General features: G+C 44.9%; 1 protein-coding gene and 1 non-coding gene across 2 annotated transcripts in view; one reads left to right on the plus strand and one right to left on the minus strand.

Moving 5' to 3' along the window:
• LOC124789382 overlaps window positions 1–25560 on the plus strand; it is a 598764-nt gene that overhangs the window by 196485 nt on the left and 376719 nt on the right. The gene's annotated exons all lie outside the window — the stretch shown is intronic.
• Trnal-cag lies at window positions 14830–14913 on the minus strand. Its single transcript has one exon. It is a non-coding gene; the product is annotated as a tRNA-Leu (tRNA).

Consider the following 25560-nt stretch of genomic DNA (forward strand, 5'->3'; position numbering starts at 1 on the left):
TTACCCAAACGTGTCCGGTTGGGAAATGGTTCAAATCCAATTGTGAATGGCCTCCCTAAATCGCTGCAACTGAATAACGGAGTGATTTCCTCAAGAAAACCACAGTTGAACTCCTGTCTCACCGTTGCCTCACTGAGTTACTTTGTCCGTTTCTAATCATCCCCGATGTTTAACTTCCCTGCTTCCCTTGCTAAAAAGTATTAGATATCTAACCGTGAATCGTTAACTGCATGCTGTTGTTTGCTTCAATGTATTCGGCCAGCCGGCCGCGGTGGCCGTGCGGTTCTAGGCGCTTCAGTCCGGAATCGCACTTCTATGGTTGCAGGTTTGAATCCTGCCTGGGGCATGGATGTGTGTGATGTCCTTAGGTTAGTTAGGTTTAAGTAGTTGTAAGTTCTAGGGGACTGATGACCTCAGATGTTAAGTCCCATAGTGCTCAGAGGCATTTGAACCATTATTCCGCCAGGATGAAGTAGATTTTTTAAGTTTCTAAATGAAATTTGACTATTGGTCATAATGACGTCCGTCCCAAAAGGGATGTTCCCGAAGTTAACTTTCACTAGTTTCCAGTAACCTCCAACAGACTTCTCTCTTCGCGAATCTCATCCTAATTGGAAATTTATCTACGTGGTTCTGCAAATCTCAATGTTTCTTGTAAGGTATCCTTGCGTCAGATAACTTCAAAAGGGAACTGTAAAAACTGCGTATCACGTTTAGATGAATGTATTCTATTAATGTCATTATGGTTTATAATGAGGGATCATTCCCGTGTTCTTTAAGCAGTTCTTGCGTTTATAAGTTTTCAGAAATGTTATTTATCACATGTTCACCTCCTAAATGGCCGTCAAAGACATTTTCACAATCCCTGTCCTAAGACAGAGAGGTCAGCTTGTCATGACACCCGTTATAGAGCGCAGTATTTTTGAGACACACTGCAGAGAATTAGCTGTGTCACAAGCACACCACTTTATGCAATTTTACAGCTGTGTAGTGAGCTTAAATGTCTGTCACTGTCCCATTTCTGTTCTAGTAAGGTGTTATTCCAACATTTAGATTTCTTATGTTACTGGTAGACACAGCAAATCGATAGAAACCCGAAGTGGTTCTTCTGTCAGAGGGAGAAGTCTGACACGGTGCCCTACTACAGGCTGTTAAGGAAGGAAGAACGATTCTACCACAATTGACGTACGTTTCGAGTAAGGACCGCGAACACAAGAGAAATCATGGCTGGTACGGAGGCATATATACAATCGTATTTTCCTAGCTCTATTCGTGATTGGAATAGGATGGCAAAGGCTACCTAATAGTACTAGGAAACCTCTGCCATGCGCCGTTTGGTAGATCGCGGGGTGTGTATGTAGATGTAAATGTATATGAATTATGAGGGGAGGTACATTTCAAAGTAAACCATGATGCAGCTCGTTACGCAAGGAGCAGCTTCTGCAGAATGACAACAAGTGGAGAACGAAGTTTGGCGAAAAGAACCACACTGCAGCTTTCTTTTAGGGAGTCAAGAAAACCACAGAACACAGCCTAGCTACAACCAGCAAAGACGGATATTTTTATCGTAAAACACTCGTTCACGCAAACAACATCATTCATCGCATTCCACAGATGCCATCAAGAGACTCAGCTCTCAGTGGTGCGGTACGAGTCGGGGTATACGTCAGCAATAGACAAAGAAAGACTTGAAACATAATCTCTGTACGCTTTGTAAACAATCAACTATTATTATACTACTGAATGGTATTCATGCTTATGCCATGTAATTTATTCAAGCAAATTAGGAAGAAACCAGTTTCTTTGATTTGAAAAATAATAAAATTCCACCGTGCTGTGTTTTAAATTATTTTATTTGCACTACTGGTTTCACACTCAATCCATTTTCAAGTGCACCTGAAAACATGAAGAACAGCATAAGAAGAAAATAAAAAATAGCAAAACAATACGAAAGTCATAAAATTAGTTACATTGGATGTAGCGTTAAACAAACATAGTAGTTAGCTGTAGAAGTCAATGTGCACACACCACGGTCAGTTTGTTACAAAATCGTGTGTCATGCATATTTGTGGACAGTACCGTCATCAACGGTCATGTTCTAAAACATAAGGATCATGACATGCAAAGTGCTTTCGAGAACGGTAACATTACTGCTTCATTAAAATATGACCTCTAGTCAGAAGCAATAGAGCAACGAACCATGTAATGAAACTTCCTGGCAGATTAAAACTGAGTGCCCGACCGAGACTCGAACTCGGGACCTTTGCCTTTCGCGGGCAAGTGCTCTACCATCTGAGCTACCGAAGCAGGACTCACACGCGGTACTCACAGCTTTACTTCTGCCAGTGTCTCGTCTCCTACCTTCCAAACTTGACAGAAGCTCTCCTGCAAACCCTGCAGAACTAGCACTCCTGAAAGAAAGAATATTGCGGAGACATGGCTTAGCCACAGCCTGGGGATGTTTCCACAATGAGATTTTCACTCTGCAGCGGAGTGTGCGCTGATATGAAACTTCCTGGCAGATGAAAACTGTGTGCCCGACCGAGACTCGAACTCGGGACCTTTGCCTTTCGCGGGCAAGTGCTCTACCATCTGAGCTACCGAAGCACGACTCACGCCCGGTACTCACAGCTTTACTTCTGCCAGTGTCTCGTCTCCTACCTTCCAAACTTGACAGAAGCTCTCCTGCAAACCTTGCAGAACTAGCACTCCTGGAAGAAAGGATATTGCGGAGACATTGCTTAGCCACAGCCTGGTGATGTTTCCAGAATGAGATTTTCACTCTGCAGCGGAGTGTGCGCTGATATGAAACTTCCTGGCAGATGAAAACTGTGTGCCCGACCGAGACTCGAACTCGGAACCTTTGCCTTTTGCGGGCAAGTGCTCTACCATCTGAGCTACCGAAGCACGACTCACGCCCAGTACTCACAGCTTTACTTCTGCCAGTATCTCGTTCCTACCTTCCAAACTTTACTGTGAGTAACTTACTGTAGCTCAGATGGTAGAGCACTTGCCCGCGAAAGGCAAAGGTCCCGAGTTCGTGTCTCGGTCGGGCACACAGTTTTAATCTGCCAGGAAGTTTCATATCAGCGCATCTCCGCTGCAGAGCGAAAATCTCATTCTGGAACCATGTAATGTTTACTATAAATCACACTGTATGCTCCTGTTCAAATGAATGTTACATGTACATGAATACGTCGGAAAATTTTAACGGTCGGTAACGTGTATCCACAGCACATGTGGCCTGTAATTGAAGAAGTGTCATGATGATCTCTCCATTGGCAAAAGATTCCTGAATAGTCCCCCATTCGGATCTCCGGGAGGGGACTGCCAAGGGGGAGGTTACCATGAGAGAAAGATTGAATAATCAAAGAAAGGATAACGTTCTACGAGTCGGGGCGTGGAATTTCAGAAGCTTGAACGTGGTAGGGAAACTAGAAAATCTGAAAAGGGAAATGCAAAGGCTCAATCTAGATATAATAGGGGCCAGTGAAGTGAAGTGAAGTGGAAGGAAGACAAGGATTTCTGGTCAGATGAGTATCGGGTAATATCAACAGCAGCAGAAAATGGTATAACAGGTGTAGGATTCGTTATGAATTGGACGGTAGGGCAGAGGGTGTGTTACTGTGAACAGTTCAGTGACCGGGTTCTTCTAATCAGAATCGACAGCAGACCAACACCGACAACGATAGTTCAGGTATACATGCCGACGTCGCAAGGTGAAGATGAACAGATAGAGAAAGTGTATGAGGATATTGAAAGGGTAATGCAGTATGTAAAGGGGGACGAAAATCTAATAGTCATGGGCGACTGGAATGCAGTTGTAGGGGAAGGAGTAGAAGAAAAGGTTACAGGAGAATATGGACTTGGGACAAGGAATGAAAGAGGAGAAAGACTAATTGAGTTCTGTAACAAGTTTCAGCTAGTAATAGCGAATACCCTGTTCAAGAATCACAAGAGGAGGAGGTATACTTGGAAAAGGCCGGGAGATACGGGAAGATTTCAATTAGATTACATCGTGGTCAGATAGAGATTCCGAAATCAGATACTGGATTGTAAGGCGTACCCAGGAGCAGATATAGACTCAGATCACAATATAGTAGTGATGAAGAGTAGGCTGAAGTTCAAGACATTAGTCAGGAAGAATCAATACGCAAAGAAGTGGGATACGGAAGTACTAAGGAATGACGAGATACGTTTGAACTTCTCTAACGCTATAGATACAGCAATAAGGAATAGCGCAGTAGGCAGTACAGTTGAAGAGGAATGGACATCTCTAAAAAGGGCCATCACAGAAGTTGGGAAGGAAAACATAGGTACAAAGAAGGTAGTTGCGAAGAAACCATGGGTAACAGAAGAAATACTTCAGTTGATTGATGAAAGGAGGAAGTACAAACATGTTCCGGGAAAATCAGGAATACAGAAATATAAGTCGCTGAGGAATGAAATAAATAGGAAGTGCAGGGAAGCAAAGATGAAATGGCTGCAGGAAAAATGTGAAGACATCGAAAAAGATATGATTGTCGGAAGGACAGACTCAGCATACAGGAAAGTCAAAACAACCTTTGGTGACATTAAAAGCAACGGTGGTAACATTAAGAGTGCAACGGGAATTCCACTGTTAAATGCAGAGGAGAGAGCAGATAGGTGGAAAGAATACATTGAAAGCCTCTATGAAGGTGAAGATTTGTCTGATGTGATAGAAGAAGAAACAGGAGTCGATTTAGAAGAGATAGGGGATCCAGTATTAGAATCGGAATTTAAAAGAGCTTTGGAGGACTTACGGTCAAATAAGGCAGAAGGGATAGATAACATTCCATCAGAATTTCTAAAATCATTGGGGGAAGTGGCAACAAAATGACTATTCACGTTGGTGTGTAGAATATATGAGTCTGGCGATATACCATCTGACTTTCGGAAAAGCATCATCCACACAATTCCGAAGACGGCAAGAGCTGACAAGTGCGAGAATTATCGCACTATCAGCTTAACAGCTCATGCATCGAAGCTACTTACAAGAATAATGTACAGAAGAATGGAAAAGAAAATTAAGAATGCGCTAGGTGACGATCAGTTTGGCTGTAGGAAAAGTAAAGGGACGAGAGAGGCGATTCTGACGTTACGGCTAGTAATGGAAGCAAGGCTAAAGAAAAATCAAGACACTTTCATAGGATTTGTCGACCTGGAAAAAGCGTTCGACAATATAAAATGGTCCAAGCTGTTCGAGATTCTGAAAAAAGTAGGGGTAAGCTATAGGGAGAGACGGGTCATATACAATATGTACAACAACCAAGAGGGAATAATAAGAGTGGACGATCAAGAACGAAGTGCTCGTATTAAGAAGGGTGTAAGACAAGGCTGTAGCCTTTCGCCCCTACTCTTCAATCTGTACATCGATGAAGCAATGATGGAAATAAAAGAAAGGTTCAGGAGTGGAATTAAAATACAAGGTGAAGGGATATCAATGATACGATTCGCTGATGACATTGCTATCCTGAGTGAAAATGAAGAAGAATTGAATGATCTGCTGAACGGAATGAACAGTCTAATGAGTACACAGTATGGTTTGAGAGTAAATCGGAGAAAGACGAAGGTAATGAGAAGTAGTAGAAATGAGAACAGAGAGACACTTAACATCAGGATTGATGGTTACGAAGTCAGTGAAGTTAAGGAATTCTGCTACCTAGACAGTAAAATAACCAATGACGGACGGAGCAAGGAGGACATCAAAAGCAGACTCGCTATGGCAAAAAAGGCATTTCTGGCCAAGAGAAGTCTACTAATATCAAATACCGGCCTTAATTTGAGGAAGAAATTTCTGAGGATGTACGTCTGGAATACAGCATTGTATGGTAGTGAAACATGGACTGTGGGAAAACCGGAACAGAAGAGAATCGAAGCATTTGAGATGTGGTGCTGTAGACGAATGTTGAAAATTAGGTGGACTGATAAAAAAGTTCAAAATTTACACGATCAAAATGTACATGATCTTTATCTATATAACACACAGTGTGTGTCTATGGCCGCGTGTGTCTAACTGTTCGTAGTTGCTGATAGCACAGTACAACAAGCGTTATTTGAAACTATTGTGTGCCATTTAATACATATTCATTACAATAGCATAAATTGGTATGTTATTTCTTTGGGAAAGCTGCTGGTTTTTCAATAATTTTAATCAATAATTACTATATATCTGCTATTCGTATCCCAATTTTTACTTTATTACACAGGTGTTTTTCAAAGTAAATACACTAATATTCATAAAAAATAGAACACCTTGATCAACTACAGGTAGGACGTTCATATTCGCAGAACATGTACATTAGTGTGTTCTGCAGAAATGTTTAGGATTTCAGTCACCTCCTCGGTTCAGCATGTGTCATTTTGTCTAGTAAGCTCAGAATCCGCCATTGGCCGGATACCTTGTTCCACGCGTGATGGTGTCAACGTATACAAGCCGCCATGGCGACCTGTAGTGTAGCCATCCACGTTGCATTCATCTGGTTCCAAAGTTCATCTGTGGTGATTGGCATTTCTTACAGCACTGCACCTGTCGTTTCACCATATTCCACACATATTCGATTGGCGACAAGTCTGGTGATGTGGCGGGTCAGAGCAAAAGGGTGACAACCTGTGACGGCAAGAAGCAACGTGTTCGTCCATTGTCTTACTGAAAAATGGCGTCTGGGGTGTTGCGCAGAAAGAGTATGGGTGCAGGTCACAGGAACTCATTCACATAGGTCTCAGGAACTCATTCACCTAGGTCACACTGGTCACAGTGCCCTGGACACGCACCAGCTGTGATTTGTGGTTTCTGGAGTTCCCCAAGACAGTGTTATAGGCCCTTTGCTGTTCCTTACCAATATAAACGATTTGGGAGACAATCTGAGCAGGCGTCTTTTGTCGTTTGCACATGACGCTGTCGTTAATCGACTAATAAAGTCATAAGAAGTTCAAAACAAATTGCAAAACGATTTGGAAAAGATATCAGAATGGTGCGAAGATTGGCAGTTGACCCTAAATAACGAAAAGTATGAGGTCATCCGCATTAGTGCTGAAAGAATTCGTTAAACGTAGGATACGCGATAAATCATTATAATCTGAAGGATGTTAATTCAACTAAATACTTAGGTATTACAAATACAAACAACTTAAATTTGAAGGAAGACATAGAAAATGCTGTAGGGAAGGCTAACCAAAGACTCCGTTTTATTGGCAGGACACTTAGAAAATGTAACAGATCAGCTAAGGAGACTGCCTACACTACGTTTGTCCGTCCTCTCTTAGAATACTGCTGCGCGGTGTGGGATCCTTACTAGATAGCACTGACAGAGTACATCGAAAAAGTTCAAAGAAGGGCAGCACGTTTTGTATTATCGCGAAATATGGGGGAGAGTGTCTCAGAAATGATACAGGATTTGGGCTGGACATCATTAAAAGAAAGGCGTTTTTCGTTGCGACGGAATCTTCTCAAGAAATTCCAATCACCAGTTTTCTCCTCCGAATGCGAAAATATTTTTCTGACGCCGACTTACATAGGGAGACACGATCACCACGATAAAATAAGGGAAATCGGAGCTCGCACGGAAAGATATAGGTGTTCGTTCTTTCCGCGCGCTATACGAGATTGGAATAATAAAGAATTGTGGAGGCAGTTCGATGAACCCTCGGCCAGGCACTTAAACTTGATTTGCAGAGTATCCGTGTAGATGTAGATACCCAACATAACACCACATCGTAAGGACTGGCTTGACGCTGTATGTCCAGAGCGAATCTAGTCACTGCAATGGCGGTCCACTTGTCTGAGGGGAACCAAAATATGGCATCATCTTCAAACGAACAGGACCTGGATTCTTCCGAAAACACTACCTGACCTTATTCCTCGCCCCAGGGACGTCGTTCCATACTCCATTGACGTCTAGCATGTTTCTATACATTCGTCAAAGGTAGGCAGAGAAGGCAAGTAAGCCATGTCTTACAAAACTGCTACGGACTGTCACCCCTGAAAGTGTACGATGTGTTACACTGTTGCGCCAGAGCCGAGGAGGATGCAGATCTGTTCTGCAATCCCATTCGGATGAGGTGTCGATCTTCTAGAGGAGTGGTTTGCGTGGTGCGACCTGACCCGTCTGGTCGTGTTAAACGGCATTCCTGTTTCACTGTGGAAACCCTTCGTCCCACACGAGCAGAAGTTTCCCAGATGGATGCATCACGTTCTCTCATGCCAATAATGCTCGCTCTTCCAAACTCACTGATTTGATGACACGATTCGTGCATATGTCTCCGACGCCTCCTGCATGCCTGTTGATGTCACTCTGATCCATTACCTTCGTAACGATATCGAGAACCGCAGACACAATTTGCCGGTAGGTGGCGTTGCGCCGCGACATCGATGTTGACCTTGAACCCGCTAACCGACGTGGTTCAAATGCTAATCATTTCTGCAGAACATACTAACGTACATGTCCTGTGAATATAGCCGTCCTATCTCCAGTCGTTCAAGATGTTCACGGTCTTCTGAACACGAGTGTAGCTACCAGCATTTGTAGATACTGAGTGCTGTTTACAGCAGATTCCTGATGGTCACACAGCTTTTTTACTAAATCTGCTGCTCAGCATGCTGCTAACAGATCGACTTGCGTTGTACTTACGAATCGGAACCGCGGAAGTTTATCATTAAAGTTCTTGGAGACGGTTGCGGGTGGTTGGGTCCACTCGACGAAAATTGCGTAGCCCGTGTAGTCGTTGAAAATAATTTATTCTGGGATAAAGCTACTTCAACATTATAGTAATCACTTCGTTCAGTGTGTGCTTAGGAAATGCCTTTCATTTGCAAGAGGGCTTGTGTAAACGTGAGTTCTCCAGGCATTATTCACGATTAGGTTGCCTACACCGTTGCTTAAGTCGTATTAAATTACATCAGATAACGGCTGCACAGCTACTGATTGGTCAGCATCATCAGCACGAAGTATAATAAAATTCAGATTAAATTCACTTGTGCTCCCTGTCGCCGTTGGATAAGCAGCTGAGCAGCAAGTCGTATACTCCTAGCTCACTCGTTTGTTACATAGTTTAATTCTTAATTTCTTTGCGTGTTTTTGGTACTTGCATTGTTTAATTCATAAATTTCGGGCGTATTATAGTATTTGAGAGTTGTAGCATCGCGTTTTAGTTCCTGAATAGTGTAAATTCGCGTAGTCGTTTGTCTACTGTTTTTGTTTTGAACGGCCAGTGTCGGTTGGTCACAGTCAGTGTGCTCCCTGCCGCCGTTGGATAAGTAGCTGAGCAGCAAGTCGTATACTCCTAGCTCACTCGTTTGTTACATAGTTTAATTCTTAATTTCTTTGCGTGTTTTTGGTACTTGCATTGTTTAATTCATAAATTTCGGGCGTATTATAGTGTTTGAGAGTTGTAGCATCGCGTTTTAGTACCTGAATAGTGTAATTTCGCTTAGTCTCCTTCCGCCGCCGAGCAGTGTCAGCAGTGCGCAAGTAGCAGCATTACTGCAATTACTAGGCAATCTTGTATTTTAATAACCGTTTAAATTTTGTCGATTTGTTTGCGCTCTCTGTAGATTAGTTCAGACGTTCTTTGCAAAACAGGTTTTAGCATGGATAGGGACTGCAACTGCTGTGTTCGGCTGCAGGCTGAGTTGGCATCCCTTCGCTCCCAGCTTCAGGCAGTGTTGGCTTCGGTCACACAGTTTGAGGCTGTTGCCAATGGGCATCACTGTGGGGGTCCGGATGGGGGTTTGTCGGGGACGGCCAGCTCGTCCCACGCATCCCCTGATCGGTCTAAGACTGTGGTTGCCCGGGATACTGCCCGCATTGAGGCTGATCCCTCACCTGTGGTAGAGTGGGAGGTCGTTTCAAGGTGTGGCAGGGGGCGAAAGACATTCCGGAGGGCTGAACGGAAAGCCTCTCCAGTTTGTCTGACGAACCGGTTTCAGGCTCTGTCTCAGGCTGATACTGATCTTCGGCCTGACATAGCTGCTTGTCCTGTTCCAGAGGTTGCCCCTCAGTCTGCAAGATCCGGGCAGTTGCAGAGGGTGGGCTTACTGGTAGTTGGGAGCTCCAACGTCAGGCGCGTAATGGGGCCCCTTAGGGAAATGGCAGCAAGAGAGGGGAAGAAAACCAATGTGCACTCCGTGTGCATACCGGGGGGAGTCATTCCAGATGTGGAAAGGGTCCTTCCGGATGCCATGAAGGGTACAGGGTGCACCCATCTGCAGGTGGTCGCTCATGTCGGCACCAATGATGTGTGTCGCTATGGATCGGAGGAAATCCTCTCTGGCTTCCGGCGGCTATCTGATTTGGTGAAGACTGCCAGTCTCGCTAGCGGGATGAAAGCAGAGCTCACCATCTGCAGCATCGTCTACAGGACTGACTGCGGACCTTTGGTACAGAGCCGAGTGGAGGGTCTGAATCAGAGGCTGAGACGGTTCTGCGACCGTGTGGGCTGCAGATTCCTCGACTTGCGCCATAGGGTGGTGGGGTTTCGGGTTCCGCTGGATAGGTCAGGAGTCCACTACACGCAACAAGCGGCTACACGGGTAGCAGGGGTTGTGTGGCGTGGGCTGGGCGGTTTTTTAGGTTAGATGGCCTTGGGCAAGTACAGAAAGGGCAACAGCCTCAACGGGTGCGGGGCAAAGTCAGGACATGCGGGGACCAAGCAGCAATCGGTATTGTAATTGTCAACTGTCGAAGCTGCGTTGGTAAAGTGCCGGAACTTCAAGCGCTGATAGAAAGCACCGAAGCTGAAATCGTTATAGGTACAGAAAGCTGGCTTAAGCCAGAGATAAATTCTGCCGAAATTTTACAAAGGTACAGACGATGTTTAGAAAGGATAGATTGCATGCAACCGGTGGTGGAGTGTTCGTCGCTGTTAGTAGTAGTTTATCCTGTAGTGAAGTAGAAGTGGATAGTTCCTGTGAATTATTATGGGTGGAGGTTACACTAAACAACCGAACTAGGTTAATAATTGGCTCCTTTTACCGACCTCCCGACTCAGCAGCATTAGTGGCAGAACAACTGAGAGAAAATTTTGAATAGATTTCACATAAATTTTCTCAGCATGTTATGGTCTTAGGTGGAGATTTCAATTTACCAGATATAGACTGGGACACTCAGATGTTTAGGACGGGTGGTAGGGACAGAGCATCGAGTGACATTATACTGAGTGCACTATCCGAAAATTACCTCGAGCAATTAAACAGAGAACCGACTCGTGGAGATAACATCTTGGACCTACTGATAACAAACAGACCCGAACTTTTCGACTCTGTATGTACAGAACAGGGAATCAGTGATCATAAGGCCGTTGCAGCATCCCTGAATATGGAAGTTAATAGGAATATAAAAAAAGGGAGGAAGGTTTATCTGTTTAGCAAGAGTAATAGAAGGCAGATTTCAGACTACCTAACAGATCAAAACGAAAATTTCTGTTCTGACACTGACAATGTTGAGTGTTTATGGAAAAAGTTCAAGGCAATCGTAAAATGCGTTTTAGACAGGTACGTGCGAGTAAAACTGTGAGGGACGGGAAAAACCCACCGTGGTACAACAACAAAGTTAGGAAACTACTGCGAAACCAAAGAGAGCTCCACTCCAAGTTAAACGCAGCCAAAACCTCTCAGACAAACAGAAGCTAAACGATGTCAAAGTTAGCGTAAGGAGGGCTATGCGTGAAGCGTTCATTGAATTCGAAAGTAAAATTCTATGTACCGACTTGACAGAAAATCCTAGGAAGTTCTGGTCTTACGTTAAATCAGTAAGTGGCTCGAAACAGCATATCCAGACACTACGGGATGATGATGGCATTGAAACAGAGGATGACACGCGTAAAGCTGAAATACTAAACACCTTTTTCCAAAGCTGTTTCACAGAGGAAGACCGCACTGCAGTTCCTTCTCTAAATCCTCGCACAAACGAAAAAATGGCTGACATCGAAATAAGTGTCCAAGGAATAGAAAAGCAACTGGAATCACTCAATAGAGGAAAGTCCACTGGACCTGACGGGATACCAATTCGATTCTACACAGAGTACGCGAAAGAACTTGCCCCCCTTCTAACAGCCGTGTACCGCAAGTCTCTAGAGGAACGGAGGGTTCCAAATGATTGGAAAAGAGCACAGATAGTCCCAGTCTTCAAGAAGGGTCGTCGAGCAGATGCGCAAAACTATAGACCTATATCTCTGACGTCGATCTCTTGTAGAATTTTAGAACATGTTTTTTGCTCGCGTATCATGTCATTTCTGGAAACCCAGAATCTACTATGTAGGAATCAACATGGATTCCGGAAACAGCGATCGTGTGAGACCCAACTCGCCTTATTTGTTCATGAGACCCAGAAAATATTAGATACAGGCTCCCAGGTAGATGCTATTTTTCTTGACTTCCGGAAGGCGTTCGATACAGTTCCGCACTGTCGCCTGATAAACAAAGTAAGAGCCTACGGAATATCAGACCAGCTGTGTGGCTGGATTGAAGAGTTTTTAGCAAACAGAACACAGCATGTTGTTATCAATGGAGAGACGTCTACAGACGTTAAAGTAACCTCTGGCGTGCCACGGGGGAGTTACATGGGACCATTGCTTTTCACAATATATATAAATGACCTAGTAGATAGTGTCGGAAGTTCCATGCGGCTTTTCGCGGATGATGCTGTAGTATACAGAGAAGTTGCAGCATTAGAAAATTGTAGCGAAATGCAGGAAGATCTGCAGCGGATAGGCACTTGGTGCAGGGAGTGGCAACTGACCCTTAACATAGACAAATATAATGTATTGCGAATACATAGAAAGAAGGATCCTTTATTGTATGATTATATGATAGCGGAACAAACACTGGTAGCAGTTACTTCTGTAAAATATCTGGGAGTATGCGTGCAGAACGATTTGAAGTGGAATGATCATATAAAATTAATTGTTGGTAAGGCGGGTACCAGGTTGAGATTCATTGGGAGAGTGCTTAGAAAATGTAGTCCATCAACAAAGGAGGTGGCTTACAAAACACTCGTTCGACCTATACTTGAGTATTGCTCATCAGTGTGGGATCCGTACCAGATCGGTCTGACGGAGGAGATAGAGAAGATCCAAAGAAGAGCCGCGCGTTTCGTCACAGGGTTATTTGGTAACCGTGATAGCGTTACGGAGATGTTTAATAAACTCAAGTGGCAGACTCTGCAAGAGAGGCGCTCTGCATCGCGGTGTAGCTTGCTCGCCAGGTTTCGAGAGGGTACGTTTCTGGATGAGTTATCGAATATATTGCTTCCCCCTACTTATACCTCCCGAGGAGATCACGAATGTAAAATTATAGAGATTAGAGCGCGCACGGAGGCTTTCAGACAGTCGTTCTTCCCGCGAACCATACGCGACTGGAACAGGAAAGGGAGGTAATGACAGTGGCACGTAAAGTGCCCTCCGCCACACACCGTTGGGTGGCTTGCGCAGTATCAATGTAGATGTAGATGTAGATGTGCTCCTTCACATCTAAGCCTCCTAAGCGGTACGTCATATCACTGCTATTTAGGTACTCCTGGCGTCCGGCATTTAATTGTTAAGTGCGGTAGTGCGGCCAACCTTCTATGTTTAGACTATGTAAGATCTGAAGAGTTCTTTGTCTCTAAGACAAGTGTTTTGATTTTGATCGGTTGTACTTAACGCAACCATTTCAAAATGACTTCACAACCGAAATTTTCCGGTAACGAAAGTACTATAGAGAGGTGTTTTAATCCATCCAATGCAGCCAGTGTGGATATGTGATACAAGACAGACAAACATCTGTAGTCAACTAGACAAACTGCAGACAAGCTTTTGTAGTTGTGGTCTTCAATCCGAAGACTGATTTGATGCAGTTCTCCCCCCTAGTCTCTTCTGTGCAAACTTCTTCATCTCTGCAAACTACTGCAGCCTACAGCCATTTGAAACCTGCGCACTGTATTCTCGTCTTGGTCTTCCTCCACAGTTTTTACCCTCTACACTTCCCTCTTTTGCCAAACTGAAGACTCCTTGATGTCTGAGATTGTGTCCTACCAACCGATGCCTTTTATAAGTATAATTATGCGACAGATATCTTTTCTTTACAACTCGAGTCACTAGCTCTCGGTTAGCTATGCGATCAACTCATCTAAGCTTCAGCACTCTTGTGTAAAAGCACGTGTCGAAAGCTTGTATTCTCTTTTTGTCTGAAATTTTCATCGATGAAGAGTGACTTCCTAGCTGGTACTTACATTTGGAAAGCTTTAATCTTTGCTGTGTAACTTTTCGTATCATTACTTTCAGAAATAGAGATGCTGCACCCTGTGGAAAACCTCGAGAGTTAATCAGAAAAGGCTTATGGAGACATTAACGTAAGAAACAAAAAATGGCACCACTGCATTATAGACAGTCCCTAAGTAATTCTCAAAAACGAAAATACTGTACTGCATGATAAATAGTTGATACATAAAATCGATAAAAATAAAATACTGTTTCTGTCATCGGCAAAAGAGGAATGAAGAAATGAGGTAACACAGGGCAATTAACTTTTTGTCGTCATAATAAGGTTACATTCAGCTCGTGATTCTATCATTGGTAATATACTTTGTTATATCGAATTTTGGTTGTTATGTTGACAGACGAAGATCGTTGGTGGATGTAATTGTGGGAGTAGAGTAAATAGAGCATAACACCACAACAGCTGATTTTACCTGCATGGTCTGTGAGAGAGCAAAATAAACATTTCCAGAGTCTGAAGCGTTTAGTTGTTTGAATGACATCACAGTGTTGTGAGTCGAATCATTTTAGTCTTTAATAACCATAACGTAACTTGACTATGCAGTTAAAATCTTTTGTCAGAAGTGGGATTCGAACCCACGCCCACAGAAGTGGACTGCGACCTGAACGCAGCGCCTTAGACCGCTCGGCCATCCTGACTACAACGTGTGCTGGGGACGGACACGGAATACGTAGCAATGACTTTTACTTCTTAGACTAACAGTGAATTTGTGAATTCGTCTGATTTTGCCAATAGCAGCTCGTCGATTCTTGACCTACTTTGAGGACAGCGCATTTCCTATGTCTCTATTTCGCGCGATAGCAGCTTGTTGAATTACGTAAACTTGTCATCGTTACTGCAGAGCATCTGCGGGTTTCTGCTTAGACTTACTGTCTCGTCTTCTTTCGGTCGCTCGCGGACGCAAACTATGCGTGGTTCAGTTTGCTAACGCGACGGCAGCTGGGTGTGTGCTGCGTGGGCTCGCCGCGTGACTCACCGCTTCCGCTATGCCGTTGTGACGAGGGGACCCCGCCTGCTCCCCGTCTACGGTTTCTTCCAGATGGTATACGCGGAGCTTGGCCAGAAATAAAAACGACACAAGTGGGAGCTATACATGGTTAAGTGTTCAGAACAAAAACAGCCCTTCTGGCGCGTGTCGAGCGGATCACGAGCCGTTTATGTTAGCGTAGTTTCCACGCAGCGGTTGTTGCAGCTGGGTGCAGTCTGTATGCGAAATCTTTTTCTTCTTTTACTTTTAGTTTCTACGCAGCTTACACTGCAAGGAAACCAAAAGAATGCTCAATATATTGTTTGATTAATATTCTCATGGAACCCATCGAAACCTAAGGACATCACACACATCCATGCCCGAGGCAGGATTCGAACCTGCGACCGTATCAGTCGCACGGTTCCTGACTGCGCGCGTAGGACCGCGAGACCACCGCGGCCAGCGGAAAATCTGGACTGCATATACTTTCAGGAAGGGATTGTAAAGAGTACACCAGAATTTCGTACGTAAAATTACTTTGTTATTTTACAGTTGATGATTTTCATGCGCTTCTGTGATATTTATCATAACAACAGGGAAAGCATTAATTTTCTCTGCTTCTTGCACATGTTACAAACGCCGCATTTTCACAGCTGCATGGTTGTTTTAAAGTTCCAGTCGAAAAAGAAACTTGGTTTATACACATAAGAGGTTCTCTTTTTTTTGTACAGTTTGCATAAAGCATCAGTCGGCGTAGTACTGGCGAGGATAGGATAGCCGGTGATGTACAATGGAATGCGATTTGATGCGGTCTTCTCTACATGTGATCTTGCTTGCGATGAGATAAGAGCAGTTTTAAAGGTCTTTAATCAAATTCTGTACCTGCCTTTATAAATGGACACCGTAAGGTTGCATTAGCTGCTGAGGCTTCTGGATAATCAAAATGAAAATAGCGGAATACGAAATTCTTCACTCTCTAATTACGATTCCCTCTTGGAAAGATATTTGCAGATTCCTCATAGGTTCAAATGGTTCAAATGGTTCTGAGCACTATGGGACTCAACTGCTGAGGTCATTAGTCCCCTAGAACTTAGAACTAGTTAAACCTAACGAACCTAAGGACATCACAAACATCCACGCCCGAGGCAGGATGTGAACCTGCGACCGTAGCGGTCTTGCGGTTCCAGACTGCAGCACCTTTAACCGCACGGCCACTTCGGCCGGCTCCTCATAGGCGATTAAGTACAGTTCTTTCTTGGAATTTATTGATTTATTTGCAGTTCCAAATTTCCTTAGCATTTACTTTTCGTTCCTTCGACGGTAATACAGTTTGTGTGTGTGTGTGTGTGTGTGTGTGTGTGTGTGTGTGTGTGTGTGTGTCTGTGTAAAAGTTTGACCATCTAGACCTCCGATTTCGTTATGAGTATATGCGGTTCCCTTGTGAGCGAAATAACGGCAGGAATAGCGGAGCTATGTTATTCCACTGACGTCGTAACTTATAGCGTGTAATGAGCCACGTGACAGAGGAGCAACGCACAGTGGTCAAGATGCTGCTCGTCACTTGCCTTGTTTCAAACTACTGCTAAAACCCCCACGCCCTATCAAGTAGTCTGAACAGAGCCGGTAACAGCACGCACAGGACTTATTGACGCAGTTATGTCTTACCAAACACGTGAACATGTTCCAGAAAATCTTTTGCATACCTTATCTATATCTCCTCTTTTTATATACTCACTTATTGCTGCATCTTTGCACCAAAACAAAATTCAAACTTTCTTAACGTCTAAAACATAAGTATGTGGCTATAACGATGACGACATTATCACTTTTGAGACGAGTGAGTTAGTGATACGGAAGAAACGTTTGGGAAAGTAAATGAGAGTAAAGGCTTGGGCCTAAGTACAAAGTATTATCTGGGAATTCCGCAGTTCTTCGAGCAGCACTGGTGTGGAGTTTGAATGAAGTGATTACGACACAGTGCACTGGAACAGTACAGAAACTTGAGCCAGGCGACGTGTGGACAAACTACAGTAGATCATTTTCAGAGTTTTCGCACGTCAGTATTCCAGTAGCATAACTCACTCTGACCACGTTATCCAGAACCCTGCCACGTCAGTGTATCTGTTGTGTCTAGACATGTAGCAGGCTGATACAACGTACACCATTTAAACTACGATCTCAAAGACATTCACTTGCAGGGGTAAAATTTGCACACATTGTTTTACTGCTATACAAGTAACCTAGTTGGCGGAAGCAACAACAGAAGTAACGTCTTGCTCTTTTAAACTGACAATTGCTCATCTATCAGATTGTCCTCGGTTCACTCTTTCGTAGCTCTGAACGGTGTCTCAAAAGGAACGACAGATTTAAAGCTACTATAAATCGAATTTATTTATTTGAAATAAGTAAACAAAACACGCCATTCTCTTCAGGACAAGTAGAAGTGTAAACGTTAGACATAATATCGAGCTATTTAACCCCACCCCCCTTACTGTTATTAGGCGTACACGCCATCGTACAATCTATCAAATTAGCCATCACCTGCTCACACATTTCCCCATCACCTTCGTGGAGGTCACGTCGAATTTCTTTTCTCAGTTCCAACAGATTACGGAGTTTGTTCTTATAAACTCGTAATTGAGCGTACCTCCATAGGAACAAGTCATTGGTGGGTTTGGCCTCCACGTAACGAGATTAGTCTGTCTGGAAACTTTTCACGCAACCGGGCGCTTGTATCTCTCAAAGTGTGGCAAATTATGCCGTCTTGCTGGAGCCATAAATCTCGATCATTTGATTCAAACAGAGGCAAAAAATGATTCAAATGGCTCTGAGCGCTATGGGACTTAACTTCTGAGGTCATCAGTCCCCTAGAACTTAGAACTACTTAAAGGTAACTAACCTAAGGACATCACACACATCCATGCCCGAGGCAGGATTCGAACCTGCGACCGTAGCGGTCGCGCGGTTCCAGACTGTAACGCCTAGAATCGCTCGGCCACAAACAGAGGCAAAGGAAAGCAGTCAGTATCTCACGATAACCAACTCCATTCACTATGACAGCCATTTGTGTTCATCTTCAATACAGTAAGAACGAGTTTAAGCCCTGACTCCAAATCCGACACCAAACCGTAAAGCGCGAATTTTCGAGAATTACTCTTGAGTTCTCTGGCCCTCATATCCGGCAATTATGCTTGTTCACAAAGCCGAAAATGATGCTCTTTGTGCAGCCATGACTTTCTGATACCCTTATCAGGATCCATCGCAGGAATTGCCGTCGATTTCCATGATCGGCTGGTTTAAGTCCCTGTGTTACTGTGTACGGACGTTAGTGCAAATTTTTTATTAAGATTCTGTGCACTTTTCCTGGACACATGCGCATTTCTTGAGCATGACGGCGACAAGATTTTCCCAGATTCATAGTAACAGAACCACGCACAGCAACATTTGTCTCACTCCGGCCATTTCGAGGGCGTCCAAGCCCTTTGATATTTTTTTATACGAATGTGTGGTGTCTCCAGTCATTCATATGAGTGATTCACCTCGACGGGCAATGAATCCACCGTCTTCAGTGCGGATGCACGATTACATTCGACCTCCTGCGGGAATCTCGAGGTAGCGAGCACGGAGGACACGGGCGGGAACTGTGGACATGTGACGCCAGGTCGGCGTGTGAGTTGGCCCAGAGGCGTGAGGAGACAGTCCACGCAGTTGTGATAAACACTGTGTCCGGATAGCGCAGTTGTTAACGCACCTGCCTAGTAAGCAGGAGGCCCTGGGTTCGAATTCCTGTCTGACACGCATTTCAGTCGTCACCGCTGACTCTGCATAAAATCCCATTGCAGTTGACATCGACTGTTCCTTCCCTTCCCTTTCTTTTCTCTCCCCCTCCACCTCCCCCCCCCCTCGCCCCCCTTTCACCATCGACCAACTTTCGATATCTACTGTTGAATCAGTTTTTTCATATTTCTTGATCAACCTACGTAGAGTGGATTCATATGGTGCGTTGTTATTTCCGAGAATACCGCAGAGTTCCCGAACAATTTCCTCGGCTGACCGCTGTGGCCGAGCGGTTCTAGGTGTTTCAGTCCGGAATCGCGCTGCTGCTATGGTCGCAGGTTCGAATCCTGCCTCGGGCATGTATGTGTGTGATGTCCTTAGGTTAGTTAGGTTTAAGTAGTTCTAAGTTCTAGGGGACTGATGACCTAAGATGTTAAGTCCCATAGTGCTCAGAGCCATTTGAACCATTTTGAACCAATTTCCTCGAAACTTTCGCCAGTCTTGTAATAAGATTTTACTATCAGCAACCGCTGTTCTGTACTGTATCTCTCCATGCCGATACTCTAGAAACACTGACCTGGAAAAAAAGCACAGTATCAAAACTTAACCTCAATTATCACTTATACCAAAACATTCAAAAACCATGTCGCCAGACTGTAAATGAAAATAACGGGCTTTTCACATCCGCCGTTCTTTTTGGGACACTCATTAGTGTACTGATGACGATGACTCAAATATGGACTAGTTCGCCCGCATCTCGTGGTCATGCGGTAGCGTTCTCGCTTCCCACGCCCGGGTTCCGGGGTTTGATTCCCGGCGGGGTCAGGGATTTTCTCTGCCTCGTGATGGCTGGGTGTTGTGTGCTGTCCTTAGGTTAGTTAGGTTTAAGTAGTTCTAAGTTCTAGGGGACTGATGACCATAGATGTTAAGTCCCATAGTGCTCAGAGCCATTTTTTTTGGACTAGTTCTCTCGAAGAGACTTCGATGACAGTTTCCCAGTGTTTTCGAGTCTTCTTCTCCGTGTTCTCCGGATATGGTTTTTTTTAAGGAGGCAAGAATGAATGCTGTTAGCCACATTAGTGGAGTGTGCTTTAAAGGCGACCTCTAGTTGCATATGTAGCCCCCCACACGTCGATTTGGACTGATTGATTGAAATTTTGCTGCAAGCGAAGAGCCCAGTGGGCTAATTTCGAGCTATTATTTTCAGCTGACTCCGGGCCCGCGCGGTGGCAGCTTCGTGTGCGTTCGGCGCAAACACCGCCGATTCCGCAGTACCTGCAATTGCGCTCCACCAAAGTCACGGGTCGGTAGTTTTGGTAGAATACATAGATGACGCGGTAAATACACTCCTGGAAATGGAAAAAAGAACACATTGACACCGGTGTGTCAGACCCACCATACTTGCTCCGGACACTGCGAGAGGGCTGTACAAGCAATGATCACACGCACGGCACAGCGGACACACCAGGAACCGCGGTGTTGGCCGTCGAATGGCGCTAGGTGCACAGCATTTGTGCACCGCCGCCGTCAGTGTCAGCCAGTTTGCCGTGGCATACGGAGCTCCATCGCAGTCTTTAACACTGGTAGCATGCCGTGACAGCGTGGACGTGAACCGTATGTGCAGTTGACGGACTTTGAGCGAGGGCGTATAGTGGGCATGCGGGAGGCCGGGTGGACGTACCACCGAATTGCTCAACACGTGGGGCGTGAGGGCTCCACAGTACATCGATGTTGTCGCCAGTGGTCGGCGGAAGGTGCACGTGCCCGTCGACCTGGGACCGGACCGCAGCGACGCACGGATGCACGCCAAGACCGTAGGATCCTACACAGTGCCGTAGGGGACCGCACCGCCACTTCCCAGCAAATTAGGGACACTGTTGCTCCTGAGGTATCGGCGAGGACCATTCGCAACCGTCTCCATGAAGCTGGGCTACGGTCCCGCACACCGTTAGGCCGTCTTCCGCTCACGCCCCAACATCGTGCAGCCCGCCTCCAGTGGTGTCGCAACAGGCGTGAATGGAGGGACGAATGGAGACGTGTCGTCTTCAGCGATGAGAGTCGCTTCTGCCTTGGTGCCAATGAAGGTCGTATGCGTGTTTGGCGCCGTGCAGGTGAGCGCCACAATCAGGACTGCATACGACCGAGGCACACAGGGCCAACACCCGGCATCATGGTGTGGGGAGCGATCTCCTACACTGGCCGTACACCACTGGTGATCGTCGAGGGGACACTGAATAGTGCACGGTACATCCAAACCGTCATCGAACCCATCGTTCTACCATTCCTAGACCGGCAAGGGAACTTGCTGTTCCAACAGGACAATGCACGTCCGCATGTATCCCGTGCCACCCAACAGGCTCTAGAAGGTGTAAGTCAACTACCCTGGCCAGCAAGATCTCCGGATCTGTCCCCCATTGAGCATGTTTGGGACTGGATGAAGCGTCGTCTCACGCGGTCTGCACGTCCAGCATGAACGCTGGTCCAACTGAGGCGCCAGGTGGAAATGGCATGGCAAGCCGTTCCACAGGACTACATCCAGCATCTCTACGATCGTCTCCATGGGAGAATAGCAGCCTGCATTGCTGCGTAGGTGGATATACACTGTACTAGTGCCGACATTGTGCATGCTCTGTTGCCTGTGTCTATGTGCCTGTGGTTCTGTCAGTGTGATCATGTGATGTATCTGACCCCAGGAATGTGTCAGTAAAGTTTCCCCTTCCTGGGACAATGAATTCACGGTGTTCCTATTTCAATTTCCGGGAGTGTAGTAGGATTTCCGGTAGCATTGGCAAGGAAAGAGGTAAATGAATATGTGAGAGAGAAACTGGAAGCCGACGACTTCTCTTTGTTTGTCTGCTTGCTTTACTCGTAATTAGAGCAACATATCCTTCGTTGTTAGTCCTTTGTATATTTTATACCCTAAAAAACATAAATTCCATTTTATAGGTAATAAAAACTTCTTGTTCAGTTAACTGGCCGAGCGGTCCCAGGCGCTTCAGTCCGGAACCTTGCTACTGCTACTGTCGCAGGTTCGAATCCTGCCTCGGGCATGGATGTGTGTGATGTCCTCAGATTAGTTAGGTTTAAGTAGTTCTAAGTCTAGGGGACTGATGACCTCAGATGTTAAGTCCCATAGTGCTTAGAGCCATTTGATCCATTTTTGAGTTAATTTCTGCATTTTATGTAAGCAAAGAAATCACTTTTGATGCAAATGCACTTTACGTGGACAACAATAGAAAATGTATGTAATTCTTGTTATTTTGTACACAGTAGTACGTTCTTCATCCCTATCAAAGGCAAGAGTATCCTGTTAGTATTGATAAGTGCGAAAGTTAATCATGACTAATTGAAACACGTTTTATATAATCTCGATGCACTGTTGATGCAATGTTCGAAATGTTTTAGTGTTGCGTTTCTTCAACATTACCTTTTTTGAGCAAATTGCGGTTTCTAACGCTATCTAATAAGTCTATTTTCTTTCTCCCCTGTGTTTCACATTACAAATCTACAATTTGCGAATAAAACCATAATTAAACATTTACAACTTTGTTGTAAACACTGTTCATTTGTAAGTTACAGGCAGGCTGATAGCTACACGGAACCAAAGTGTTTCGTACGCTCTGTGGCGCATTATGTATCCACAGTCACTTTCTAGACGATTGACTGCTTCCAGTTTGTAGGAGAATCTAGTAAGACACAGATCGCATGCATAAAAAGTCGATCAAGATGAGGTAACGCCTGACAGGTATGCAACACAACTAACGTACAGGTAACGCGGTTGCGACGGCAACTGATCGAGGTTACACGGGAGCTACCGTTGTCTACGCGTACTTACGGTAGTGTACGGTACTTTGACAACACTAGCAGTAACCAGCCGTACGGTACGCTTAATGAAAGCGAACACGTGCGCAGTGAGCAGCAGTTGGCACTGCCATAACGCCCAGAGAGCCACATTAGATGCCAGTGAGAGGCAGAGCTCCTGGGAGGCTTCGTGAGCCGCTGCGGTAGCGCGTGGCAGTGAGAGGGACCCACCAGACAGCCGGCTCTCCTCACAGCGAGCAGCGCAGGCGAAGCGCGCCGCCTTGAACCCGTCACGTCACGGTTAGGCAACGCTCTCCAGTCGTTTTGTCTGAGCGCCACTGTGTAGCACTCCATCCGCACCCCGTCACAGCGTAAAGTACACCGTCACGTAAGTGGCCCTTTAAAGAGGACGATCCGTGAGTGTAATACTAACACCACTGCAAAAAGATGAGCGACGTAGATACTGGTGTCAGTGTCGATGAGAAACAGCTCACATCGTACTGTTCCTGACGCGTGCGCATTTACCCTGCGAAATATCGTTGTGTCAAGTGGTTCTAAATCAGTCACCTGCTCACTCTGAAGATGACCGTAAGGCTAAGAATGAAGTACTCTTGTGCTGGATACACTATCCGTCAAGAAAACTTCAAGGAAGAGATCATACTCGTTTACAAGAAGCGTTGTACAAGTTATCTGTTGTAGAATCTTGCAGCAAATCCTGAGTTCAAACGTAACAAGATGTCTCGAACGGCACGACGTCCTCTATCCCAACCAGCGTAGTACATTCAAATCTACGGTACTGAAGAGCCAAAGAAACTGGTACACTTATCTAATACAGTGTACAGCCCTCGCGAGCATGCAGAACTCTCGCAACACGACGTGAGATACAAGCGACCAATGTCTGAAGTAGTGCTGGAAGGAACTGACCCCATGAATCCTCTATGGCCGTCCATAAATCCATAAGACTACGAGGGGGGTGGAGATCTCTTCTGAACAGCATGTTGTAAGGAATCCTAGATATGCTTAAGAATGTTCATCTCTGGGGAGTTTGGTGGCTAGCGAAAGTTTTTAAACTCAGAAGAGTGTTCCTGGACCCACTGTAGGAATGCTGAACGTTGGGTGTTGCATTGTCCTGCTGGAATTTCCCAAGTACGTCGAAATGCACAATGGACATGAATGGATGCAGGTGATCAGACGGGATGCTTACATACCTGTCACCTGTCAGAGTCGTATCTATATGTACGAGGAGTTCCATATCAAATGCACACGCCCCACAGCCTCCAACAGCTTGAGCAGTCCCCTGCTGACATGCAGGCTCCATGGATTCGCGAAGTTGTCCACATACCCGTACATATCCATTCGTTCGAAACAATTTGAAACGAGACGCTTTCGACTAGGGAATACTTTCCCAGCCATCGACAGTCCAATTTCGGTGTTGGCGTAAAACTTTGTGTCGTGCAGTCATCACGGGTACACCAGTGAGCCTTCCACTCCGACAGCCCATATCGATGACATTTCGTTGAATGGTTCTCACGCTCACGCGTGTTGATGACCCAGCATTGAAATGTGCAGAAATTTGCGGAAGGGTTGCACTTCTGCCACGTTGAACGATTTTCTTCAGTCATAGTTGGTCTCGTTCTTACATGATCTTTTTCCGGCCGCAGCGATGTCACAATGTTTTACTGAATTCCTAATATTCACATTTCACTTGTGAAATGGTAATACGGTAAAATCGCCACTTCATCGCTACCTCTAAGATGCTGTGGCCCATCGATCGTGCTCCGGCTGCAACATCACGTTCAGACTCACTTAAATCTTGATAACCCGCCATTGTAGCAGCAGTAACCGATGTAACAACTACGCTAGACACTTGTTGTCTTATATAGCCGTTGCCGACCGCAGCGCCGTATTCTGCCTGTTTACATATCTCTGTATTTGAATACGTATGCGTACACCAGTTTCTTTGGCGCTTCAGTGTAAATTCCTATTTTCTCACGCGATACCGTGAAAGCAATACGCCAAGGCAATCAGGTACTTCCAGCAATGTCACCTTTCAAAAAGGATTTGACTCATTACCTCATAAACACTTATTATGGAAAATACGATAGTGTGAGATATCGAACGAAATTTTGGACTGGATTGAGGATTTATTCGTAGGGAGGACGCAGCTCGTTACTGTGGGTGGAATCATCGACTGATGTATAGGAGCAACTTCAAGCGTCCCCCAGGTAAATGTGTAGGGTTACTTGTTGTTGATATTGTATATTAATGACCTTGCAGACAATATTAAGAACAACCTCAGACTTTTCCCAGATTATGCAGTTATTTATACCGAAGTACTATTTCAAAAAGATTTTTACTCGCTATTGTCTGGCTGGTTGCAAAAATAGGCATCGGGCATTCATAAGTAGCCAGTTTATAGAGAGCAAACTTACTGCCAAGGTACATGCACCGATAACTAAAGTTCTGACCGTGAGCCTACGACGCATGCCCTATCTCTTCTCCCACACTTATCTACAATTTATTACCTTCGAAAATATTCAAATAACAATGAAGAGGTTGTAATATCTAAACATTTTGTACAACACAGTAAATTTACTCCTCTTTAACGCAAGAATTTCGTCTCTAGTCGATTCCGAGCAAAGTGACACTACAATTATACTCAATCATCTGTCAAAAGCTTGCATGAGTTTACCACTTCCTATCCTTTACTGTGCGAACGCAGTTATATAACAATTTCTCC

The sequence above is a fragment of the Schistocerca piceifrons genome, chromosome 3 (assembly GCF_021461385.2).
Source record: "Schistocerca piceifrons isolate TAMUIC-IGC-003096 chromosome 3, iqSchPice1.1, whole genome shotgun sequence".
Lineage (NCBI taxonomy): Eukaryota > Metazoa > Arthropoda > Insecta > Orthoptera > Acrididae > Schistocerca > Schistocerca piceifrons.